This window comes from Rana temporaria, chromosome 9, assembly GCF_905171775.1.
Source record: "Rana temporaria chromosome 9, aRanTem1.1, whole genome shotgun sequence".
NCBI lineage: Eukaryota > Metazoa > Chordata > Amphibia > Anura > Ranidae > Rana > Rana temporaria.
The window spans coordinates 171,548,994-171,574,562 of NC_053497.1; the positions used below are offsets into that span (position 1 = coordinate 171,548,994).

At 40.9% G+C, this 25,569-nt stretch overlaps 4 non-coding genes and 1 pseudogene across 4 annotated transcripts; all 5 read left to right on the forward strand.

Moving 5' to 3' along the window:
- The first annotated feature begins 6,733 nt into the window (after positions 1–6,733).
- On the forward strand, positions 6,734–6,806 carry TRNAR-ACG. The gene has a single exon. It is a non-coding gene; the product is annotated as a tRNA-Arg (tRNA).
- A 5,052-nt stretch (positions 6,807–11,858) lies between these two features.
- On the forward strand, positions 11,859–11,931 carry TRNAR-ACG. Its single transcript has one exon. It is a non-coding gene; the product is annotated as a tRNA-Arg (tRNA).
- A 616-nt stretch (positions 11,932–12,547) lies between these two features.
- LOC120914670 lies at positions 12,548–12,651 on the forward strand (annotated as a pseudogene).
- Positions 12,652–16,634: 3,983 nt separating this feature from the next.
- TRNAR-ACG lies at positions 16,635–16,707 on the forward strand. The gene has a single exon. It is a non-coding gene; the product is annotated as a tRNA-Arg (tRNA).
- Positions 16,708–24,045: 7,338 nt separating this feature from the next.
- TRNAR-ACG lies at positions 24,046–24,118 on the forward strand. Its single transcript has one exon. It is a non-coding gene; the product is annotated as a tRNA-Arg (tRNA).
- Positions 24,119–25,569: the final 1,451 nt, after the last annotated feature.

Genomic DNA, 25,569 nt, shown 5'->3' on the forward strand with positions numbered 1-25,569 from the left:
TGATCGGCTCCACTTGGCTCTGGCGCCCCCCCACCTCAGGCCAAATGCGGTACTGCAGAACGCTTTAGCCTGAATCCTGCAAGTTTTGCGAGACAACGCTCCAAAACCAAGTTTAGGGTTTTTAAAAATACAGCGCTCGTATAGCGAAACGCTCGTTAACCGCGTTACTCGCAATACGAGGTTGCACTGTATGTTTTTATCACTGTTGCTTCAAATATCTGTAAGAAATTTTATTATTTTTCAAAAAAAGTTTTCAAACCAAAAAAAAAGGAACAGATAATGTATGCATGTAATGTAAGTAAATTGCAACATTTCATCACAGTGTTCTGTGAATGAAAGCACACTGAATGTTTTCATAGTTTCACAATATTACTGTGTGCCTTCTGGTTCTGTGTTAGCCTGTGCAAAAAATTACGCCAAAAATAACACTACCTTCCAGATAGCTACAGAGGGGGATTAGCTCAAATGGTAGAGCGCTCGCTTAGCATGTGAGAGGTAGCGGCATCGATGCCCGCATTCTCCAATCATTTTGAAAACTTTCAGTTCTATTTGAAAATGCTGCAGTGGCTAATACAAAATTGTATTCAGTTACTCACATTAACTGCATTTAAAAATATTTTTTACCACAACCACATCGTTTGAAGTGTTTAACCACTTGCCTTCCAGAAGATTTACCCCCTTTATGACTAGGTCATTTTGTGTGGTCATGCAAATGAAATGTACCGTATATACTCGAGTATAAGCCAAGATTTTCAGCACTTTTTTTGTGCTGAACACGCCCCCCTCGGCTCATACTCGAGCCACCTTTTTGTGCCTGATCTCCCGAAATTTGGGGGCCCGGTACTGGCCGGTCGTAGGTTCCCTGGACCCCAAACTTGGTACATATGTAGCCCCATTTCTCCTCTACAAGTTTGTTGTCTGGGGGACCTACGGCCGGGAGCACCGATTGTTCGAACCCAGGCACCCCTTCCATAGACTATCATGTTAAACGGTCATTTCACTGGTGTATTTGGGGACCCAGTACTGTCCGGTCGTAGGTCTCCTGGAACCGGAACTTGGCACACATGTAGCCCCATTGCTCCACTACAAGTTTGTTGTTCGGGGGATCTACGGCCAGGGAGCACCAGTTTTTCAAAGCTGGGCAGCCCTTCCATAGACTCCCATGATAAATGTCAGTCTAGTCCATAGGCGTGCGCACTAGGGTGTGCCTGGGCACACCCTAATCACCCTGTGCAGAACAGATTCCCCCTACTTCCCTGGCTCCCATCTTTCTCTCCACAGTGCTGCCAGCTTCCCTCCCCTCCCATTGGCTGTTGCTGCTGGGATGTTTTAGGAGTGGAGAAGGGGCTGGTAAATATGTAATTTACCGGCCCCTTCTCTTTCTGAATAAACATTGTGAGTGATAAGTAGCGTGTGTTTGGGCTTTGGGGTGCACACCCTAATGCAATAGGCTGCGCACACCTATGGTCTAGTCATGGACACAGTGAGGCATGGACACAGTGAGGCAAAGTGAGGCATGCAGATGGACACCCTAGGCTTATACTCGAGTCAATACGTTTTCCCATTTTTTTGGGTAAAATTGGGTGCCTCGGCTTATATTCGGGTCGGCTTATACTCGAGTATATATCTTTTTTTATAATATAAAAAGAAATACAATCTAAAAAAAAAAACTATTTTCTTCTATAAAAAATATGCCATATAAAAAAATATCTCTGCACAAAACCATGTGTATATATATGTGATTCTGCATTTCCAGGGAGGGGGGTGCACACGCCATCACATCGAGCCCTGTGCCCTATTCTTATAAAGGGGGATTAGCTCAAATGGTAGAGCGCTCGCTTAGCATGTGAGAGGTAGCGGGATCGATGCCCGCATTCTCCAAATATTTTTGAAAACTTTCAGTTTTATGTGAACATGCTGCAGTGGCTAATACTACATAAAAAAAGGAACTAAACCAGTGGCAGCTGGTGCTCATTTTTTTTTTGGGGGGGGGGGGGCGCGCACAAACAAACTAAAAATACTGAAAAAGCCCATCAATTGCAGCCACTGTGCACATGAAATGCTGCCACTTGTGCCCCTCATATGCAGCCACTTGTGCCCCATCAAATGAATGCAGCCACTTGTGCCCATCAAATACTACAATTGTGCCCCCCCACTTGCTGACGGCCCAGCACTTACCCCCAGGGCAGCCATTAGGAATTTTACACAGCTTCAGGCATGGGCCCCCTGGAGCAGAGAACTGGGGGGGGGGGGGTGCAAATTGAGATGGGGGGAGTGTCGCAAGTTGAGAAGCTGGGGGATGTCGCCGCAAATTAAGGTCAGGGGGCTTTGGGTGCTGATGATAAAAATAAAGGGGGATGCCATCTGGGGACCACCGGGCCCCTTAGATGTCCGGGGCATGACCTTTGGGTGCTGACGAAAAAAAATAAAAAGGGAGATGCCATCCGGGCTCCTTAAAGGTTGGGGGGGCTTTGGGTGCTGATGAAAAAAATAAGAAGAAAAAAAGGGGGATGGCATCCGGGGCCCTGGGGAACACCTGGCCCCTTAGAGGTCGGGGGGCTTTGGGTGCTGACGAATTTAAAAAAAAAGGGGGGGTGCCATCCGGGCCCCTGGGGACCACCGGGCCCCTTACAGGTGTACTGCCTGATGGCGGTCCTGCTTACCCCATCTCAGGCAGCAGGTGACGGCGGCAAACTATGGGATGATGGGATGACACACCTCCCAACTTTTTGAGATGGGAATGAGGGACACCTATCAGCAAAAGTATGCAGGCATAGGACACACCCCTTGCCACTCCCCCTTAAAGGAGAATTGTACAAAAAAACAAGATTGGTTAAACCCTCAAGTACTTTTGTTTTTTTTTTACCACTACTATTCCTTTATATTTGCTTTTGAAATGTACAAATGTAACAAATTAGAAATTGGATGAAAAGTTTTGCCTTGGAAAATACGTTTTGATCGATCAAAGGTGCATTTTATATACATCTATATATGTCAGACCAAAAATGAGGGACAAATGAGGAGGAAAGAGGGACAGAGGGACATTGCTCCAAGTTAGTGACTGTCCCTAATTAGCTCAAACGGTAGAGCGTTCGCTTAGCATGTGAGAGGCAGGGGGATCGATAACCGCATTCTCCACCTCTTTGTTTCAATCAACAAGCAGTTCTTTTATCATGTTGCATTGTGCAAAATTAACAATATACTATATGACTTAAAAGGTTGGCAGAATCCAGGAAAATGAAGCTGGAGTTCTCATACTTCAATGTCTACATGTAGGTCCTACATGCACATGTAGACATTGATCGCAACACACATGTGAGGTATTGCTGCATAAGTCCGAGTGAGAGTAGTAGTCCTAGCACCAGACCTCTTGTTTAACTTTAAACTAGTAACCTGCAAAGGCTTTTAAAGCTTCGCCTATGGAAAATTTAACGTTGTTTATCATCATTCCATGAAATTTTCAAATGTGAAATGTTGGGCATCTATTTACTAGTTTCTCTCTGCTGCCAGTAGGTGTCACTGGTACCTCTGGCAATAGTATGAGATGCCACAGTGAGTTATTACTATACAGTGGAACCTCGGATTGCGAGTAACGTGGTTAACGAGCATTTGGAATGGAAGCACTGTATTTAAAAAAATCCTAACTGTTGTCTCGCTAAATGAACAAGATTCAATCCAAAGCCGTGTGCAGTACCACGTTTGGCCTGATGTGGGGGCGCCGGAGCCGAGTGGAGCCGAACAGAGACGAAAGGCGCAGACCGGAGCCGAGCAGAGCCGATCAGTGACATTCGGAGCCATTCGGAAGTGCTCGGAATTACTCTTGAGCCTTTCCGAGGTTTGCCAAGGTCAGCCACACTGTCCTTGGGCCTTTCCGTGTGTTTCCGTGGCTCTCCAGCGCCCCCCCATCTCTAGCCACATGCGGTATTGCATGCCATAGAAGTCAATGTGGAACTAATTATTTTAGTTTCCATTGACTTCTATGGGGAAACTCGCTTTGATATGTGAGTGCTTTGGATTACAAGCATTCTCCTGGAACGGATTATGCTCATAATCCAAGGTTCCACTGTATATATATTTCCACTAGCCAACCAGTAGGAAGTTTATTGTCCCTGATGCATGCTTGGAGGGGGCATAAATATTCGGGGGACAATGTGAGCTCTCTTTTGCCCTGGACTGCAACCTGGGGAAGTGCGCAGGACACAGGGCAGCACTTCTAGACTTATGGGAAGGATCAACGGATTTATTTATTGTTTTGCACCTTATAAACAGATAATGCTTTAAAGCTGTGTTCCAGGTGCAATTTTTAAGTCAGCAACTACAAACACTGTAGCTACTGACTTTTAAAGTGGAGGTTCACCCAAAAAATCATTTTTTAACATTAGATTGAGGCAAATTATGCGAAGCAGAATCAGTGTTTTGTTTAAAATCAATGCTGTACTTACCGTTTTAGAGATCGATGTTCTCCGCCGCTTCCGGGTATGGGCTGCGGGACTGGGCGTTCCTATTTGATTGACAGCCTTCCGACGGTCGCATACAGCGCGTCACGAGTTCCCGAAAGTAGCCGAACGTTGGTGCACAGGCGCCGTATAGAGCCGCACCGACGTTCGGCAACTCGTGACGAGCTGTATGCGACCATCGGAAGGCTGTCAATTAAATAGGAACGCCCAGTCCTGAAGATCATACCCGGAAGCGGCGGAGAACATTTATCTCTAAAACGGTAAGTACTGCATTGATTTTAAACAAAACACCCGATTCTGCTTTGCATAATTTGCTTCAATCTAATGTTAAAAAAAAAAAATTTGGGTGAACTCCCGCTTTAAAAAGGGCACTTACCTGTCCCGGAAGCCCACGATGTGGGTCCTCTGAGGCCAATCCGTCCATCAGATCGGGTGCAGGCGCCGGCATTCCAACTAACGGAAACCGGCAGTGGAGACACAGGGCAGCATTCTGGACTTACTGGAAGGATCAACAGATTTTTAATTATTTTTTTGCACTTTATAAACGGATAACGCTTTAAACTGTACATTTAATGGACCAAAGAGAGCAGTTAAGATAAGTTTTTAATTATATAAACTTTGGCCACCTGATGCATACATAAAGGAAAAGACTGTGGTGGGCATAAGGCAGCCAAGGGGCCAGTGGCGCAATGGATAACGCGTCTGACTACGGATCAGAAGATTGTAGGTTTGTAGAAAAATCAACATTATAGCACTTCAATATGTTTAATTGGCCTAGTGGCTGTTGCTCTTTGTTGGAGATGTTTGAGGGAGGAGGTCTCTACCTCTGTGTGTTCTGGTCCTGTACTGTCCCCTCAAAGCTTTAACCACTTCCATACCGGGCACATATAGCCCCCTCCTGACCAGGTGAAATTTCAGCTTCCGGCACTGCGTCGCTTTAACTGACAATTGCGCGGTCGTGCGACGTGGCTCCCAAACAAAATTGGCGTCCTTTTTTCCCCACAAATAGAGCTTTCTTTTGGTGGTATTTGATCACCTCTGCAGTTTTATTTTTTGCGCTATAAAACAAAAAAAGCAACAATTTTGAAAAAAAAATCAATATTTTTTACTTGTTGCTATAATAAATAGCCAATTTTTTTTTTTCCAAAAAATTTTTTCTCAGTTTAGGTCGATACGTATTCTTCTACATATTTTTGGTAAAAAAAAAAAAAATCGCAATAAGCGCTTACAAAATATGGGACAGAATTATTATTATTATTTTTTATTTTATTTATTTTTTTTACTAGTAATGGCGGCGATCTGGGTTTAATTTTTTTTTTATTGCGACTGCGACATTATGGCGGACACATTGGACACTTTTGACACATTTTTGGCGCCATTCACATTTATACTGCGATCAGTGCTATAAATATGCACTAATTACTGTATAAATGTTACTGTCATTGAAGGGGTTAACACTAGGGGGTGAGGAAGGGGTTAAATGTGTAGCCTGGGTGTGTTCTAACTGTGGGGGGAGGGGTGACTGGGGGAGGTAACCGATCTGTGTCCCTATGTACAAGAGACACAGATCGGTCTCCTCTGTCCCCTGACAGGACGTGGAGCTCTGTGTTTACACACAGAGCTCCACGTCCCTGCTCTGTCACTGCTGATCGTGGGTGCCTGGCGGACATCGCGACCGCCAGGCACGCGCATCGGCATCTCGGGGGCGCGCACGCGCCGCCGCCGGCGTGCTCGCGCGCCCCCCAGTGGCCGGAGGAATCCAGGACGTCAATTGACGTCCTGTTGAGTTTCCAGAGCCACTGTGAAGCCGTCATTTTACATGCGGCCGGTATTCAAGTGGTTAAATGTATCCTTGCTGGGTAGTAGTAAGCCAGCTGAATTTATAGTTCGGTTGTTCACATGGGTTTCCCCTGAACACAGTGGAGCTGTGCTTTCTCCCTGCTGCCAGTAGGTGTCACTGGAACCTCTGGCAATAGTATGAAATTCCACAGTGAGTTATGAATATTGATATTTCCACTAGCCAACCAGTAGGAGGTTTATTGTCACTGGTGCATGCTGGGGGGAGCATAATTATTTGGGGGGACAATGTGAGCTTTTATTTATTTTTTGCCCAGGGGCTGCAACCTGGGGAAGTGCACAAGACACAGGGCAGAACTTCTGGACTTACAGGAAGGATCAACCGATTTTTTATTTTTTGCACTTTTTAGTTATAGAAACTTTAGGCCACCTGATGCATACATAAAGGACAGAACTATGGTGGGTAGAAAGCAACCAAGGGGCCAGTGGCGCAATGGATAACGCGTCTGCCTACGGAGCAGAAGATTGTAGGTTCGAATCCTACCTGGCTCGGCTTTTACTTTATACATGTAGAAAATAAACATTATAGCAATTTTTAAGTGCAATTATGGGCAAAATAAAGCTGCCCATACACTAGTAGATAACTGAACAAATATTTGTATGTTCATTCTTAGGCCATTTGATCACTTGATGAAGTTACTTCAAAATATTATTTGAAATGGTAGAAATTTGCTCAATAGAGGAAAAGGTTCCCTCCTGCTCCTTCAAATTTTCTCCACACTGCGTTTGAAAACAAACATTGACCCCATTAACTATTAGAAAAACTAAAAAATTGTATTGAAATTTACATTTTTGAATGAAATTCTATTAGTGTGAGGCCAGCTTTGAAATGACATCCATGATGCAATCTGTCACCAGAATTAGCACAGCTGTGTTTGCTTTTCTGACTCCCCAATGTAATGTAGTTTAATTACCTGTTGATCCTGCCATTAGAACATGTTTATGGTGATTTGTGTATGTGAATAGTGCTGCGTTTTTGCCAGATTGTGACACAAATATTATAGATAAAACGTGATACTGAAAATATACACAAGGTGGCAGTAAAGCTCTTACATCTGCCACCTTGTGTATAGTTTCAGTATCACTTTGTATCTATAATATTTGTGTCACTTTCGTTTTGCAACAGCACAGCACCATTCACATACATACACTTTACATTTTGGTCACAGATTCACATATTGGTGTATTCTTACTTTTTTTCTTTATGGTGATATTAAAGTGATTGTAAAGTCTTGTAGTATTTAAAATAAAAACGAAATAACAAACCTGTTATACTTACCTGCTCTGTGTAGTTGGTTTTGCACAGAGAAGCCAGAATCCTCCTCTTCTTGGGTGTTTAGTGATCATCCCCTTCCCCCTTCTTCAAGCTGTCATGAGGGGGTTTCGCTCAGATGGTAGAGCACTCACTTATCATGTGAGAGGTAGTGGGATCGATGACCAAGCGGTTCTATTTAATCATGTTGCATTTTTAGATTAAAAAAATGTTCTATTGTAGTAGTAATTCAAGCACCACACCTCCTGTTTAACTTTAAACTGGTAACCTGTAAACTTTAAATTTGTAAACTTTAAAATTTAAACTTGTAAATTTGAAAGTTCTAAACTTGTAAACCTGTAAAATTTAACTTTAAACTTGTAAACCTGTAAACTTTAAACTTGTAAACCTGTAAACTTTAAACTTGTAAACCTGGAAACTTTAAACTTTAAACTTGTAAACCTGTAAACTGGAAACTTTAAACTTTAAACCTGTAAAGCCTGCATTCTCCAAGTGCTTTTAAGTAAATAAAAAGCCTCTATTTAAGATACTGCATTTGGTAAAATAAAGGGGTATTTTTATTTAAAAAATCTTGCATAGCTGTTACTTCATCGATACTGCATGTAAATTTTGTTCTGTGTGAATAGGGCAAAATTTTATGTTCTCAAACTATATTCTCGATTTGAATGTGTAAGTGAGAATGATTCCGTTTGACCACTAGTTGGCAATGGTAATAACAGGAAATAAGTATGCTCCTCAACTCCATCTATTGGGTGAAATCTGCATTCACACATTTGTATTGCAGACAATATAGCCAAAGAACAATCCATTGTGCCCCATTCGAACAGAGAAAATTTACATGCAGCTTTGATGGAGGATTTTATGTGTAGTTTTGATAGACAAATAGACAAGTTTTGTATAAATGCACCCCTAAGTGTATAACTAAACTTTACGTGAAAATTAATCCATGCTTGTTTGTTACTTTGAAAAATGTAGAAATAAAAAAAGAAAATTGGGTGTATTGAGATGGGAAAGTCAGTATATGTAACAGGGAGGTTCAGCATTTAATTGAAGCAGAGTTCAGGATCACTAGTTACTAACTACTGACCCCGGGACTCTGTGTTACTAACAGAGTTCCGGGGTCGGTAGCACAGAGTTCCGGGGTCGGTAGCACAGAGTTCCGGGGTCGGTAGCACAGAGTTCCGGGGTCGGTAGCACAGAGTTCCGGGGTCGGTCGCACAGAGTTCCGGGGTCGGTAGCACAGAGTTCCGGGGTCGGTAGCACAGAGTTCCGGGGTCGGTAGCACAGAGTTCCGGGGTCGGTAGCACAGAGTTCCGGGGTCGGTAGCACAGAGTTCCGGGGTCGGTAGCACAGAGTTCCGGGGTCGGTAGCACAGAGTTCCGGGGTCGGTAGCACAGAGTTCCGGGGTCGGTAGCACAGAGTTCCGGGGTCGGTAGCACAGAGTTCCGGGGTCGGTAGCACAGAGTTCCGGGGTCGGTAGCACAGAGTTCCGGGGTCGGTAGCACAGAGTTCCGGGGTCGGTAGCACAGAGTTCCGGGGTCGGTAGCACAGAGTTCCGGGGTCGGTAGCACAGAGTTCCGGGGTCGGTAGCACAGAGTTCAGGGATTAGGAAGGGTGCAGGGATCAGGGGTTAGTATTGACAGAGTGCAGAGGTCAGTAGTAAGTGACCTTTGGGTGCAGAGGTTAATAGTAATTGATGCAGAGTTCAGAGGTCCGTAGTAGGTGATGCAGCATTGAGGGATCATCCCCTTCCCCCATGAATATCCTTTATGAGGGGGATTAGCTCAAATGGTAGAGCGCTCGCTTAGCATGTGAGAGGTAGCGGGATCGATGCCCGCATTCTCCAAGTTTTTTTGAACAGAGAAAATTTACATGCAGCTTTGATGGAGAATTTTATGTGTAGTTTTGATGGACAAATAGGCAAGTTTTTACACCCCTAAATGTATAACTAAACTTTACGTGAAAATCAATCCATGCTTGTTTGTTACTTTGAGAAATGTAGAAATAAAAAAAGAAAATGGGGTGTAGAGAGAAGGAAAAGTCAGTATATGAAACAGGGAGGGTCAGCATTTAATTGAAGCAGAGTTCAGGATCAGTAGTTAGTAACACAGAGTTCAGGGGTCAGTAGTTAGTAACACAGAGTTCAGGGGTCAGTAGTAGTGACCTTCGGGTGCAGAGGTTAGTAGTAATTGATGCAGAGTTCAGAGGTCAGTAGTAGGTGATGCAGCGTTTAGGGATTATTCCCTTCCCCCATACAAATCCTTCATGAGGGGGATTAGCTCAAATGGTAGAGCGCTCGCTTAGCATGTGAGAGGTAGCGGGATCGATGCCCGCATTCTCCAATTATTTTTCAATCAACAAGCTCAAACGGTAGAGCGCTCGCTTAGCATGTGAGAGGTAGAGGGATCGATGCCCGCATTCTCCAAGTTTTTTTGAACAGAGAAAATTTGCCACTTGTAGAGGAGAAATGGGGCTACATGTGTGCCAAGTTTGGGGGCCAGGCGGCCGGTACCAGGTCCCCAAAATCCGGGAGATCAGGCGCAAAAAGGTGACTCGAGTAAAAGCCGAGGGGGCATTTTCAGCACAAGAAAAAGTGCTGAAAAACTCGGCTTATACTCGAGTATATACGGTACTTCGAAATCTTGTTTGAAACAGTAGAAATTACTCAATTGAGGAAAATGTTCCGTCCTGCTCCTTCAAATTTTCTTGACACTGCATTTGAAATCAAAAATTTACCACATAAACCATTAGAATTTTTTTTTTTTTAATTGACATTTTTTTATTAATGAAATTATATTAGTGTGCGGCCAGCTTTAAAATGACATCTATGATGCAAACTGTCACTAGAATTAGCACTGCTGTGTTTGCTTTTCTGACTCCCCCATTTCATGTTGTTTCATTACCTGTTGGTCCTACCATTAGAATTTGTTTATGGTGATATTAAAGTGATTATAAAGTCTTATTTTATAAAAAAAAAAAAACATGGGGTTAGGGTTAAGGGTTAGAGCTAGGGTTAGGGTTTCCCCTTGAAGAATAAGGCTAGGACTCAGGAATTGGAACTTCCCCCAGAGGTCAAAGGTCAGAAAGCAGGTTCCCAAAGGTCAAGGGTCATGAGGCGTGGCTGACCCACCCCCTACAAAATGTACCGCCTACCCAACTAAGTCGGGGAATTAACAAGTCAGGGAAAGTGCTTATGCAGTTGGTTTTGCACAGAACAGCCCAGATCCTCCTAGTAAAAAATTTTAGATTTTAACATGAATATAAGAAATGGCAGAATTAGCCCGGTAGCTGTTGCTCTTTGTTGGAGATGTGGGAGGGAGGAGGGCTCTTCCTACATGTTTTGTGGTCCTGTACTGTCATGCAAAGCTTTACATTTATCCTTGCTGGGTGGTACCGTGTTTCCCCGAAAATAAGACACCGTCTTATATTTATTTTTCCTCCAGAAATCACACTATGGCTTATTTTCGGGGGACGTCTTATTTTTTTTACCAGCAAGTATGGTACAACAGTATGGAGCCGACCTTACCGTATTTATGGGGCTGCTGACACCTCTCCGGTCACTTAGAGATACCGTGGAGCAGATAAGAAGGGCTGCACGACTTCTTTACAGCTCCTGAGCTCCGCACCAGTACATTACGCCTATCACGTCTTGTTTTCCCGCTCGCGCCGCTACGCATACGACACGCCATCGCTACGTCTTATTTTCGGGGATTCGACGCGCCATCGCTACGTCTTATTTTCGGGGGGATGTCTTATATTTCGATCTTGCGTCGAAATCCCGCTACGGCTTATTTTCGGAGTACGTCTTATTTTCGGGGAAACACGGTAGTAAGCCTGCTGAATTTATAGTTCAGTTGTTCACATGGGTTTCCCCTAAACTCAGTGGAGCTGTGCTTTCTCTCTACTGCCAGTAGGTGTCACTGGTACCTCTGGCAATAGTATGTGATGTCACAGTGAGTTATGATTATTGATATTTCCACTAGCCAACCAGTAGGGGTCACTGGTGCATGATGGGGGAGCATAATTAATTGGCAGACAATGTGAGTTTTTTCCCCACCGGGCTGCAACCTGGGGAAGTGCTCAAGACACAGGGCAGCACTTCTCGACTCACTGGAAGGATCAACAGATTTTTTTATTTTTTTGCACTTTATAAACAGAACGCTTTAATGGACCAAAGAGAGCACTTAACATAAGGTCTTTAGTTATATAAACTTTAGGCCACCTGATGCATACATAAAGGATAGCACTGTGATCAGGAGAATGCAACCAAGGGGCCAGTGGCGCAATGGATAACGCGTCTGCCTACGGAGCAGAAGATTGTAGGTTCGAATCCTACCTGGCTCGGCTTTTACTTTATACATGTAGAAAATAAACATTGTAGCAATTATGGGCAAGATAGAGCTGCCCATACACTAGTAGATAACTCAACGAATATTTGTATGTTCATTCTTAGGCCATTCGATCACTTGATGAAGTTACTTCAAAATATTGTTTGAAATGGTAGAAATTTGCTCAATAGAGGAAAAGGTTCCCTCCTGCTCCTTCAAATTTTCTCCACACTGCGTTTGAAAACAAACATTTACCCCATTAACTATTAGAAAAACTAAAAAATTGTATTAAAATTTACATTTTTTAATGACTTTTTATTAGTGTGCGGCCAGCTTTGAAATGACATCCATGATGCAATCTGTCACCAGAATTAGCACAGCTGTGTTTGCTTTTCTGACTCACTCATGTAATGTAGTTTAATTACCTGTTGATCCTGCCATTAGAACTTGTTTATGGTGATTTGTGTATGTGAATGGTGCTGCGTTTTTGTCAAACGAATGTGACACAAATATTATAGATAAAAAGTGATACTGAAACTATACACAAGGTGGCAGTAAAGCTCTTACATCTGCCACCTTGTGTATAGTTTCAGTATCACTTTGTATCTATAATATTTGTGTCACATTTTCGTTTTGCTTCTCGGCCTTTTGGCTAAGATCAAGTGTAGTATCTGTTCTTATCAGTTTTCGGAGGAACGCTGAAGCACTTCTTTAGTAGAGGGCTGAAGCAATCCAAAGATGTGATAGGCACCTGGAAGGATGGTTTCAGCAGGGGCTATGCTTTTGCTACCCGACTGTACTGGGGGCAGGCCACTGGTCGAGTCTGAGCCATCTGGAAGGGTGCTCCTGGTAGACGGAGAGGCATGAGATCTTAGCGGAAGGCCGGGGCCCTGGCCTTCTGGCCTGGATTTGATGCGGTTCCTAACCCGCCTTACCAGTTTCTCGAGAGGGAAAGCTGGCCCGACCCTTCGGGGGAAGGTCTAGTGAGTAGTGAGTACCTCTTGAGTATAATTAGGTAAGGAGCGAAAGAGGTGTATGGGCACTCTCCCTGAGCCTCCGGTAGCTCCTGATCCTTTCTGGTTGAGGTGGGAAGGGGGCCGTGACTGTCCGGGCCGTGGACCAGGGTCCATTGAAAAGCCTGTGGAGATAGTGCCCCTGGAGTGGCAGTCCAGGGGTGCCATACATTGCACTGAGTGTGTGAGGGACACTCAACGTGTGGCACCTTTTTGGTCACTTATCTCCACACACACTTTTTTAGCACCTGCCTCTAGGGCCAGGCCTTTTGGCTAGGACCAGAGGAATTTTTGATTCCTGGCCGGAGGGCCGGCCAATGTATTGCACATTGGTCACTTTACCTCACTCTCCCATCTTCCTTCTTCCCCACTTTCTTTTTATTTTTCCCCGTGTTTGTCTAGTTTGTCACTTATTTTTGTTTGGTGCACTGCACTTTATGTGTGATAAGTAGGGTGCTGGTCCTCGGGCCTGCCCTGAACGTCTTGGGAGTGGGTGGACATGGCCTTCTGGCTTAGTTCGCCTGCTCTCATGGGGTCTCCCTTCGGGGGAGCCTCACTGTTGTGTCCGTGCTGGCTTCGGCTACATGGGCCTTGGATGGGTTCATGTGGCTTCGGCTGCATGGACCACTGACAACCTCAGTCCCTGTCAGGAGCCTTGCGCCCCGGGGGATCAGGGTCAGGCCCTCTTCGGAGGGCCTATTGACGATGCACCCGTCACAGGTTTTTGTTGCACCTCCTTATGTGTGTGCACTTTTTCCCTGCACCGGGTGAAGTTTTTGGGTTGTGTTTTGCACGCCACAGGCTTTTCAATAGAAAAAAAATCTATAATATTTGTGTCACATTTTCGTTTTGCAACAGCGCAGCACCATTCACATACACTTTACATTTTGGTCACAGATTCACCTATTGGTGTATTCTTACTTTTTTTCTTGTTTATGGTGATATTAAAGTGATTGTAAAGTCTTGTATTATTTTAAAAAAACGAAATAACAAACATGTTATACTTACCTGCTCTGTGTAGTTGGTTTTGCACAGAGAAGCCCGAATCCTCCTCTTCTTGGGTGTTTAGGGATCATCCCCTTCCCTCTCAGGACACCACTATGAGGGGGATTAGCTCAAATGGTAGAGCGCTCGCTTAGCATGTGAGAGGTAGCGGGATCAATGCCCGCATTCTCCAGATTTTTATTTTTTTTCGATAAAAAAAAAACAGTTCCAATATAGTAGTAATAAACAGGAGCACAACACCTCCTGTTTAACTTTAAATTGGTAATCTTGTAAACGTCAAAATTGTAAAACTTAAAATTTTAATTTTAAACTTATAAACCTGTAAACTTTAAACTTGTAAATATGTAAACTTTAAACTTGTAAATCTGTCAACTTTAAAACTATAAACCTGTAAACTTTAAACCTATAAACTTTAAGCTTATAAACTTTAAACCTTTAAACTTGTAAATATGTAAACTTGTAAATCTGTCAACTTTAAAACTATAAACCTGTAAACTTTAAGCTTATAAACTTTAAACTTGTAAATATGTAAACTTTAAACTTGTAAATCAGTCAACTTTAAACTTTAAAACTATAAACCTGTAAACTTGAAACTTTAAACCTGTAAACTTTAAACTTTAAACCTGTAAACTTTAAACTTGTAAATATGTAAACTTTAAAACTATAAACCTGTAAAACTTTAAACTTTTAACCTGTAAAGCCCGCATTCTCCAATTGTTTTTAAGTAAATAAAAAAACCTCTATTTTTAAGATACTGCATTTGGTAAAATAAAGGGGTATTTTTATTTTTAAAATCTTGCATAGCTGTTACTTCATCGATACTGCATGTAAATTCGTTCTGTGTGAATAGGGCAAAATTAAATGTTCTCAAACGATATTCTCGATTTGAAGGTGTGAATGAGAATGTTTCAGTTTGACCACTAGTTGGCAATGGTAATCACAGGAAATAAGTATGCTCCTCAACTCCATCTAGTGGGTTAAATATGCATGCATACATTTGTATTGCAGACAATATAGCCAAAGAACAATCGATTGTGCCCCATTCGAAAATAGAAAATTTTACATACAGCTTTGAAGGAGAATATTATGTGTAGTTTTGATGGACAAATAGGCACGTTTTGTATAAATACACTCCTAAGTGAATAACTAAACTTTACGTGAAAATCAATCCATGCTTGTTTGTTACTTTGAAAGATTTAGAAATAAAAAAAGAAAATGGGGTATAGAGAGAAGGAAAAGTCAGTATATGCAACAGGGAGGTTCAGCATTTAATTGAAGCAGAGTTCAGGATCAGTAGTAAGTAACACAGAGTTCAGGGGTCAGGAAGGGTACAGGGTTCAGGGGTTAGTAGTGACAGAGTGCAGAGGTCAGTAGTAAGTGACCTTCAGGGGTAAAAGAGGTTAGTAGTAATTGATGCAGAGTTCAGAGGTCAGTAGTAGGTGATGCAGCGTTTAGGGATTATTCCCTTCCCCCATACAGATCCTTCATGAGGGGGATTAGCTCAAATGGTAGAGCGCTCGCTTAGCATGTGAGAGGTAGCGGGATCGATGCCCGCATTCTCCAATTATTTTTTAAATCAACAAGCAGTTCTATTTTATCATGTTGCATTGTGCAAAATTAACAGTATACTATAGACTTAAAAGGTTGGCAGAATCCAGAAGAATTAAGATGGAGTTCTCACACGTAAATGCGATCGATCACACATGTAGGTCCTACACGCATATATAGAAATTGATCACAACACGCATGAGAGGTATTGCTGCATAAGTCAGAGTGAGAGTAGTAGTCCTAGCATCATCGCCTATGGATAATTTAATGTACCGTAGTTTATCACCATTCCATGAAATTTTAGAATGTGAAATGTTGGTTATCTATTTACTTGGCCTAACATCTTTTATGTGTTACCAAAAAATTTGGTATTATATTGAATTTCATTAAAGTGAATTTTCTCCTGAAAATTTGTGTTTGATAAACTGCTGTGCAAATATCACGTGGCATAACAAATTTCAACAGTCACTATTTCATTCTCCAGAGCCTTTGCTTTCAGAAAATATATAATGTTTGGAGGCTCAAAGTAATTTTCTAGTAAACAAATGGAGATTTTAACATGTATATAAGAAATGGCAGAATTAGCCTGGTAGCTGTTGCTCTTTGTTGGAGATGTGGGAGGGAGGAGGGCTCTTCCTACATGTGTTGTGGTCCTGTACTGTCATTCAAAGCTTTACATTTATCCTTGCTGGGTGGTAGCAAGCCAGCTAAATTTATAGTCCAGTTGTCTACATGGGTTTCCCCAAAACTCAGTGGAGCTGTGCTTTCTCTCTGCTGCCAGTAGGTGTCGCTGGTACCTCTAGTTATAGTATGAGATGCCACAGTGAGTTATGAATATTTATATTTCCACTAACCAACCAGTAGGAGGTTTGTTGTCACTGGTGCATGCTGGGGGGAGCATAATTAATTGGCAGACAATGTGAGCTTTTTTCCCCCTGGGCTGCAACCTGGGGAAGTGCTCAAGACACAGGGCAGCACTTTTGGAAGAATCAACAGATTTAAAAAAAATTGCACTTTATAAACAGATAAAGCTTTAAACTGTACATTTAATGGACCAAAGAGAGCAGTTAAGATATATGTTTTTAGATTTATAAACTTTAGGCCACCTGATACATACATAATGGATAACTATGGTGGGGCTTAGGCAACCAAGGGGCCAGTGGCGCAATGGATAACGCGTCTGCCTACGGAGCAGAAGATTGTAGGTTCGACTCCTACCTGGCTCGGCTTTTACTTTATACATGTAGAAAATAAACATTATAGCGCTTCAAAATTTTAAGTGCAATTATGGGCAAAATAAAGCAGCCCATACACTAGTAGATTACTAAACTAGTAGATTCGGTCACTTAATGAATGCCATTTGAAGTTACCGTATATATCCGAATATAAGCCGAGGCACCTAATTTTACCACAAAAAAATGTGAAAACATATTGACTCTAGTATAAGCCTAGGGTGTCCACCTGCATGCCTCACTTTGCCTTACTTTGCCTCACTGCGCCCATGCCTCACTGCGCCCATGCCTCACTGTACCCATGCCACACTGTGTCCATGCCTCACTGTGTCCATGACTAGACTGACGTGTAACATGGGAGTCTATGGAAGGGGTGCCCGGACCTCTAAAAAAAAAATTGTCCCTTTACCCTTACAGGTGTACTGCCTGTACCCCCCTGATGGCGGCCCTGCTCCCCAGCCATAGGTCCCCCAGACAACAAACTTTGCACACTTGTAGAGGAGAAATGGGGCTACATGTGTGCCAAGTTTGGGGTCCAGGTGGCCGATACTGGGTCCCCAAAATCCGGGAGATCAGGCGCAAAAAGGTGACTCGAGTATAAGCCGAGGGGGCATTTTCAGCACAAGAAAAAGTGCTGAAAAACTCGGCTTATACTCGAGTATATACGGTACTTCGAAATCTTGTTTGAAATGGTAGAAATTGCTCAATTGAGGAAAATGTTCTGTCCTGCTCCTTCAAATTTTCTTGAAACTGCGTTTGAAAACAAAAATTTACCACATAAACCATTAGAAAAACTATTTTTTTAATTGACATTTTTTTATTAATGAAATTCTATTAGTGTGCGGCCAGCTTTAAAATGACATCTATGATGCAAACTGTCAATAGAATTAGCACTGCTGTGTTTGCTTTTCTGACTCCCCCATTTCATGTTGTTTCATTACCTGTTGGTCCTGCCATTAGAATTTGTTTATGGTGATATTACAGTGATTGTAAAGTCTTATTTTATAAAAAAAACATAGGGTTAGGGTTAAGGGTTAGAGCTAGGGTTAGGGTTTCCCCCTGGGCTGCAACCTGGGGAAGTGCTCAAGACACAGGGCAGCACAAGACACAGGACTCACTGGAAGGATCAACAGATTTTTTTATTTTTTTGCACTTTATAAACAGATGACACTTTAATGGACCATAGAGAGCACTTCACATGAGTTATTTAATTATATAAACTTTAGGCCACCTGATGCATACATTAAAGGATAGCACTGTGGTGGGCATAGACAGCCAAGGGGCCAGTGGCGCAATGGATAACGCGTCTGCCTACTCCTACCTGGCTCGGCTTTTACTTCTTACATGTAGAGAATAAACATTGTAGCAATTTTAAGTGCAATTATGGGCAAAATAAAGCTGCCCAGTTTCAGTATCACCTTGTATCTATAATATTTGTGTCACTTTCGTTTTGCAACAGCGCAGCACCATTCACATACACTTTACATTTTGGTCACAGATTCACCTATTGGTGTATTCTTACTTTATTCTTGTTTATGGTGATATTAAAGTGATTGTAAAGTCTTGTATTATTTAAAATAAAAACGAAATAACACACGTTATACTTACCTGCTCAGTGTAGTTGGTTTTGCACAGAGAAGCCCGAATCCTCCTTTTCTTGGGTGTTTAGTGTTTAGAGATCATCCCCTTCCCTCTCAGGACACCATTATGAGGGGGATTAGCTCAAATGGTAGAGCGCTCGCTTAGCATGTGAGAGGTAGCGGGATCGATGCCCGCATTCTCCAGTTTTTTTTTCCGATAAAAAAAAACAGTTCCAATATAGTAGTAATAAACAAGAGCACCACACCTCTTGTTTAACTTTAAACTGGTAATCTGTAAACTTTAAACTTATAAAATTGTAAACTTTAAAATTCAAACTTTAAACTTTAAACCTATAAACTCTAAACTTTAAACATGTAAACTTTACACTTGTAAATCTGTCAACTTTACACTTGTAAATCTGTCAACTTTACACTTGTAAATCTGTCAACTTTACACTTGTAAATCTGTCAACTTTACACTTGTAAATCTGTCAACTTTACACTTGTAAATCTGTCAACTTTACACTTGTAAATCTGTCAACTTTACACTTGTAAATCTGTCAACTTTACACTTGTAAATCTGTCAACTTTACACTTGTAAATCTGTCAACTTTACACTTGTAAATCTGTCAACTTTACACTTGTAAATCTGTCAACTTTACACTTGTAAATCTGTCAACTTTAAACTTTAAAACTATAAACCTGTAAGCTTTAAACCTATAAACTTGTAAACCTGTAAACTTTAAAATTTAAACTTATAAAATTGTAAACTTTAAACCTGTAAACTTTAAACTTTAAACTTGTAAATATGTAAACTTTAAACTTTAAAACTATAAACCTGTAAAACTTTAAACTTTTAACCTGTAAAGCCCGCATTCTCCAAGTGTTTTTAAGTAAATAAAAAAACCTCTATTTAAGATACTGCATTTGGTAAAATAAAGGGGTATTTTTATTTTTAAAATCTTGCATAGCTGTTACTTCATCGATACTGCATGTAAATTCGTTCTGTGTGAATAGAGCAAAATTAAATGTTCTCAAACTATATTCTCGATTTGAATGTGTAAATGATAATGATTCAGTTTGACCACTATTAGAGCAAAGATAAACTGGGTGTTTAGACCACATCAGTGATATAGGACTTTGTGGTGTGTCGTGTCAGGGATAGGTGAGCTAATGATTCAATATAGAATGTTGTATAGAAAAAATAACAATTTATTATAAATATATAAAAATAAAACACAATGAATAAAATCACTTGTTGCCCTGTTACAGAAGAGATGCTAATAGTGATTAGATGAACTTGATGCTAGTCGCCGACATGTTTCGCAAGAAAATGCGTCTTCTGGGTGCCGCATTCATCTAAATTACATCCTCATCTAATAATATGTAAGAAAAACAAATTAGTTACATATAATATTTTCCGGGCATAGAACATACAAAGTTAAGTAATTTATACTTGGATTGATATATCATGAAAATATATATATAGATGCTCACCAGCGACTGTAGACTGGCATACCCTGTCAGCAAAGACACATGAGGCCTAAATTGGGGGAGATGGACAAAACCATAGGGCAGAGGCTCGCCTGGGCTGCAACCAAGGCCCCCTGCGGGAGTCAAACCCGCAGAGTTTAGAGTGAAGTTGTTTCCCCCTGGTGGTATTCAGATAACGGTAGGTGGTATAATGAAATCTACAATAATAATAATGAAAACAGGTAAGAAATATATATGTGTGTATATATATATATGGATATTGACGCATATATATATAGATATAGAATAGGATTGCTGATATTAATCCGCAAGAAACCTATACAGTGTTCAATAAGTATGCAATTGTTATCTCAGGGATAAAGAAGAAACAAAAATTATTATATATACACATTACCTACCTAGTATTGCATATTTAACCGTATATGCTCTAGCGAGGGGCAAGTTATGGAAGCGGGACCGTGGGGTAATAGATCCCCTAGAAAACCAAGAAACATATATGGGTTTTAATGATAATAGTAATCCCAGGTGCTGTATATCAATATTTTAATATATATTTAAATATATGGAGCATAAAGGCTGGATTAATATCTATAGATGTGTGGAGCTAGATAGGGCAACAGTGTTGAATCACAGAGCAATATAAGTTCAGTAAACCGGATCCTTCTTCACTCTGTAGTGAATATGTAAACTTTCATGGGATAATCGTTCCAACATATAAGTATTTTTATTCTCCCTTATGGGACTTGTAAGTCAAGCAGCAGGGAGATGAGGAAGGAAGATCCGGGTTTACTGGGCTCTATCAGCATTGCCAGATATCTATCACAAACGCGCCACACATAAACATAAGAGGACATAAATGTCCTATTTGTCTATACCTTAGGATACAGTAGCTCCAAATGTGCTGCCGCTCGGTGCTCGTATGCCTCCGTCTCCCCGGCGTGTGTGTACTGTCACCACACGCCGGCGGTTAAATATCCAGGGCGACCTGGAAGTGAAGGGTCAGATTGACCCCTGACATCACTTCCTTTGGATCCAGACTGGCCGCGCATGCGCAGGTGGACCAGTAGCGGCCGTACCGCGCATGCGCCGCAATCTGTGTGGATGGGAAGTTATTCCCATCCTCAACAGCAGGATCAACAGCTTCCCTACCTTGGCAGTTGACGCTCAGGCAGCGCCACCCAGTGGTCCCCAATGCCTACTGTCATAACAAAAAATGACTATTGTCTGCTGACAAAGAAAAACAGTCACCGCCTTGTATCAATCGTGAGAGAAAAAATATGTATCATAATATAAAACATTCTGCAGTATCAGCAAGAAAATTATACAGTATGTAGATTTATTGGATATAAACTCCAATATCTTATCCTTCAAAAAGGAGAATTAAAACCTCAGACAAAAGTTAATATGAAGACCGCTTGTCTATTAACCAACAATCTGATATATAGTTCTTCAAGCAAACCACTAGATGGCATGCATAGGTCTAATACATTATCCATTATATACAAATAATTAAGTGATCTACCCTGGAGAAAGCTAAACTGTTTGTTCATAGGAATGGTTTAAAGGACAGGGCTGAATTCAAGCCTGGCGCATAAGTGGCTCTTTGATTGAAAATCCAGCGGGTTTCCTGTTGTACTATTTTTTTATCAAAATTTCCTCCTCTTTCTGAGGGGGAGATCACTTCTAATACAAAGAATGAGATGACCGCAGGGTCAAAACTGTGCTGCAAACCTACGTGATTGCAAATTGGTGTGTACAGTAATCCTGCATCCAAATAGTAAAGATGGTCTTGGATTCGCTTCGCGAATGGTCTTAGTCTTTCCTATGTAGAATGCACCACAGGTGCAGGTTGCTAAATATACAACCCCCACCGTGGTGCAGTCCGCATAGGCTTTGGATTTATGGTAGCCTCCCCTTGGCAGGGGACAGCCTGTTCCCACCCCTACCCAGGGGCATTGATCACACTGACCGCATCTAAAGGTTCCCTTCTCCTTATATCAATCCAAGTATAAATTACTTAACTTTGTATGTTCTATGCCCGGAAAATATTATATGTAACTAATTTGTTTTTCTTACATATTAGATGAGGATGTAATTTAGATGAATGCGGCGCCCAGAAGACGCATTTTCTTGCGAAACATGTCGGCGACTAGCATCAAGTTCATCTAATCACTATTGGCATCTCTTCTGTAACAGGGCAACAAGTGATTTTATTCATTGTGTTTTATTTTTATATATTTATAATAAATTGTTATTTTTTCTATAAAACGTTCTATATTGAATCATTAGCTCACCTATCCCTGACAAGACACACCACAAAGTCCTATATCACTGATGTGGTCTAAACACCCACTCAGTTTATCTTTGCTCTAATATTTTAAACTTTTCAAGGACTGGTGCAGTACTGTCTGTGCTGGAATCTAACCACACAAACCGTTCTCAGTTTGACCACTAGTTGGCAATGGTAATCACAGGAAATAAGTATGCTCCTCAACTCCATCTAGTGGGTTAAATCTGCATTCACACATTTGTATTGCAGACAATATAGCGAAAGAACCATCGATTGTGCCCCATTCGAACAGAGAAAATTAACATGCAGCTTTGATGGAGAATGTAATGTGTAGTTTTGATGGACAAATAGGCAAGTTTTGTATAAATACACCCCTAAGTGTATAACTAAACTTTACGTGAAAATCAATCCATGCTTGTTTGTTACGTTGAAAAATTTAGAAATAAAAAAAGAAAATGGGGTGTAGAGAGAAGGAAAAGTCAGTATATGTAACAGGGAGGTTCAGCATTTAATTGAAGCATAGTTCAGGATCAGTAGTAAGTAACAGAGTTCAGGGGTCAGCAGTTAGTAACACAGAGTTCAGGGGTCAGTAGTAAGTGACGTAAAGTTCAGGGGTCAGGAAGGGTGCAGGGTTCAGGGGTCAGTAGTAGTGACCTTCGGGTGCAGAGGTGAATAGTAATTGATGCAGAGTTCAGGGGTCAGTAGTAGGTGATGCAGCATTTAGGGATCATCCCCTTCCCCCACAAAATCCATCATGAGGGGGATTAGCTCAAATGGTAGAGCGCTCGCTTAGCATGTGAGAGGTAGCGGGATCGATGCCCGCATTCTCCAGATTTTTTTCAATGAACAAGCCGTTCTATTTTATCATGTTGCATTGTGCTAAATTAACAGTATACTATATGACTTAAAAGGTTAGCAGAATCCAGACAAATTAAGGTGGAGTTCTCACACGTAAATGCGATCGATCACACATGTAGGTCCTACACGCATATATAGACATTGATCACAACACGCATGAGAGGTATTGATGCATAAGTCAGAGTGAGAGTAGTAGTCCTAGCACCATCGCCTATGGATAATTTAATGTACCATAGTTTATCACCATTCCATGAAATTTTAGAATGTGAAATGTTAGTTATCTATTTACTTGGCCTAACATCATCTTTTATGTGTTGCCAAAAAATTGGGTATTATATTGAATTTCATTTAAGTGCATTTTCTCCTGAAAATTTGCGTTTGAAATACTGCTGTGAAAATATTGCGTGACATATCAAATTTCAACAGCCAACATTTCATTCTCCAGGGCCTTTGCTTTCAGAAAATATATAATGTTTAGAGGTTCAAAGTAATTTTCTAGTAAAAAAATTGAGATTTTAACATGTATATAAGAAATGGCAGAATTAGCCCGGTAGCTGTTGCTCTTTGTTGGAGATGTGGGAGGGAGGAGGGCTATTCCTACACGTGTTCTGGTTCTGTACTGTCATTCAAAGCTTTACATTTATCCTTGCTGGGTGGGAGTAAGCCTGCTGAATTTATAGTTCAGTTGTTCACATGGGTTTCCCCTAAACACAGTGGAGCTGTGCTTTCTCTCTGCTGCCAGTAGGTGTCACTGGTACTTCTGGCAATAGTATGTGATGTCACAGTGAGTTATGATTATTGATATTTCCACTAGCCAACCAGTAGGAGGTTTATTGTCACTGGTGCATGCTGGGGGGAGCATAATTAATTGGCAGACAATGTGAGTTTTTTCCCCCTTGGGCTGCAACCTGGGGAAGTGCTCAAGACACAGGGCAGCACTTCTCGACTCACTGGAAGGATCAACAGATTTTTTTTTCATGCACTTTATAAACAGATAACGCTTTAATGGACCAAAGAGAGCACTTAACATAAGTTCTTTAGTTATATAAACTTTAGGCCACCTGATGCATACATAAAGGATAGCACTGTGATCGGTACAATGCAACCAAGGGGCCAGTGGCGCAATGGATAACGCGTCTGCCTACGGAGCAGAAGATTGTAGGTTCGAATCCTACCTGGCTCGGCTTTTACTTTATACATGTAGAAAATAAACATTGTAGCAATTTTAAGTGCAATTATGGGCAAAATAAAGCTACCCATACACTAGTAGATAACTCAACGAATATTTGTATGTCAATTCTTAGGCCATTCGATCACTTGATGAAGTTACTTCAAAATATTGTTTGAAATGGTAGAAATTTGCTCAATAGAGGAAAAGGTTCCCTCCTGCTCCTTCAAGTTTTCTCGACACTGCATTTGAAAACAATCATTGACCCCATTAACTATTAGAAAAACTAAAAAATTGTATTGAAATTTACATTTTTGAATGACTTTTTATTAGTGTGCGGCCAGCTTTGAAATGACATCCATGATGCAATCTGTCACCAGAATTAGCACAGCTGTGTTTGCTTTTCTGACTCCCCCAGTAATGTAGTTTAATTACCTGTTGATCCTGCCATTAGAACTTGTTTATGGTGATTTGTGTATGTGAATGGTGCTGCGCTTTTGCCAAACGAATGTGACACAAATATTATAGATAAAAAGTGATACTGAAACTATACACAATGTGGCAGTCAAAGCTCTTACATCCGCCACCTTGTGTATAGTTTCAGTATCACTTTGTATCTATAATATTTGTGTCACTTTCGTTTTGCAACAGCGCAGCACCATTCACATACACTTTACATTTTGGTCACAGATTCACCTATTGGTGTATTATTTAAAATAAAAACGAAATAACAAACATGTTATACTTACCTGCTCTGTGTAGTTGGTTTTGTACAGAGAAGCCTGAATCCTCCTCTTCTTGGGTGTTCATCCCCTTTCCTCTCAGGACACCACTATGAGGGGGATTAGCTCAAATGGTAGAGCGCTCGCTTAGCATGTGAGAGGTAGCGGGATCGATGCCCGCATTCTCCAGATTTTTTTTCCGATAAAAAAAACAGTTCCAATATAGTAGTAATTAACAGGAGCACCACACCTCCTGTTTAACTTTAAACTGGTAATCTGTAAACTTTAAACTTATAAACCTGTAAACTTGTAAACCTTTAAACTTGTAAACCTGTAAACTTTTAAATGTAAACTTTAAACTTGTAAACCTGTAAACTTTAAAATTTAAACTTTAAACTTGTAAACTTTAAACTTTAAACCTATAAACTCTAAACTTTAAACCTGTAAACTTTAAACTTGTAAATCTGTCAACTTTAAACTTTAAAACTTATAAAAATGTAAACTTTAAAATTTAAACTTTAAACTTATAAATCTGTCAAATTTAAACTTTAAAACTTATAAAACTGTAAACTTTAAAATTTAAACTTATAAAATTGTAAACTTTCAAATTTAAACCTGTAAACTTTAAACTTTAAAACTATAAACCTGTAAACTTGAAACCTATAAACTTTAAACCTATAAACTTTAAACTTTAAACCTGTAAACTTTAAACTTGTAAATATGTAAACTTTAAAACTATAAACC